This window comes from Lipotes vexillifer, unplaced genomic scaffold (genome assembly GCF_000442215.2).
Source record: "Lipotes vexillifer unplaced genomic scaffold, Lipotes_vexillifer_v1.1 scaffold298, whole genome shotgun sequence".
NCBI classification, from domain to species: Eukaryota; Metazoa; Chordata; class Mammalia; order Artiodactyla; family Lipotidae; genus Lipotes; species Lipotes vexillifer.
The window spans coordinates 277,006-277,978 of NW_006793272.1; the positions used below are offsets into that span (position 1 = coordinate 277,006).

General features: G+C 37.6%; 1 protein-coding gene across 3 annotated transcripts in view; it reads right to left on the reverse strand.

Annotated features, from left to right (window-relative positions):
• AMMECR1 (AMMECR nuclear protein 1) overlaps positions 1-973 on the reverse strand; it is a 226,322-nt gene that overhangs the window by 62,384 nt on the left and 162,965 nt on the right. The window lies entirely within an intron of this gene.

Consider the following 973-nt stretch of genomic DNA (forward strand, 5'->3'; position numbering starts at 1 on the left):
CTTCCTCATTTTAGGGGGAAGAAGAAACGCAGGATCTAGGGACAAAGTACTCAACTGAGACCAGTTGTATCAGGGCAACTTATGTTGCCTTTGCTTTCTTTCTTCCTCCTTCTCTTTTACCTTTCGGAAAACACTTCAACCTCTCAAGAACCTCTATCATGAAATATCCAAGAGATTATGATTTTTTTAAACATGGAATTGACATCCTCACCTCCAAAGTGCTTCTTTTAAAAAAAATCAACTTTATTAAAGTATACTTTACACACAATAAAAGCAGCCTTTTAAGTGTAAAATTCAATGAATTTTGACAAACGTGTATATACAGGTAACCTAAACCACAATCAAGGTATAGAACATTTCCATCACCCCAGAGAGTTCCCTTGTGTCTCTTTGCAATCAATCGCCCTCCCCACACTCCTGCACTGTGGCAAACACTGACCTGCTTTTGGTCACTATGGCTTTGCCTTTTCTAGAACTTCGTGTAAACGGAATCAACCAATATGCAGTCTTTTGTGTGTAGCTTCTTTTGCTTAGAAAATGCTTTTGATGTTCATTCATGTTGTTTGGTCCTTTTTATTTTTGAGTAATATTCCACTGAGCGGATATATCACAATTTGTCTATCTACTCACTCGCTGATGGATATTTGGGTTGCTTCCAGTTTGGGGCGATTATAAATAAAGCTGCTGTGATAATATTTGCATTCAAGTTTTTGTGTGAACATAACTTTTCATTCCTCTTCGGTAATTACCTACAAAGAGGACTGCTGAGCCATGAGCAGGCATATGCTTAACTTTATAAGAAACTGCCAAATGATTTTCTAATTGGCTGTACTAATTTCCAGTGGCTGTACCAATTACCTTATACCAGTATTGTATGAGTGTGACAGTGGCTCCACAGCCTCACCAATACTCGGTATTGTCTTTTTTTTTTTTAAATTCAACTTAACGTGTAGGGATATCTCCCTTTGGGTTT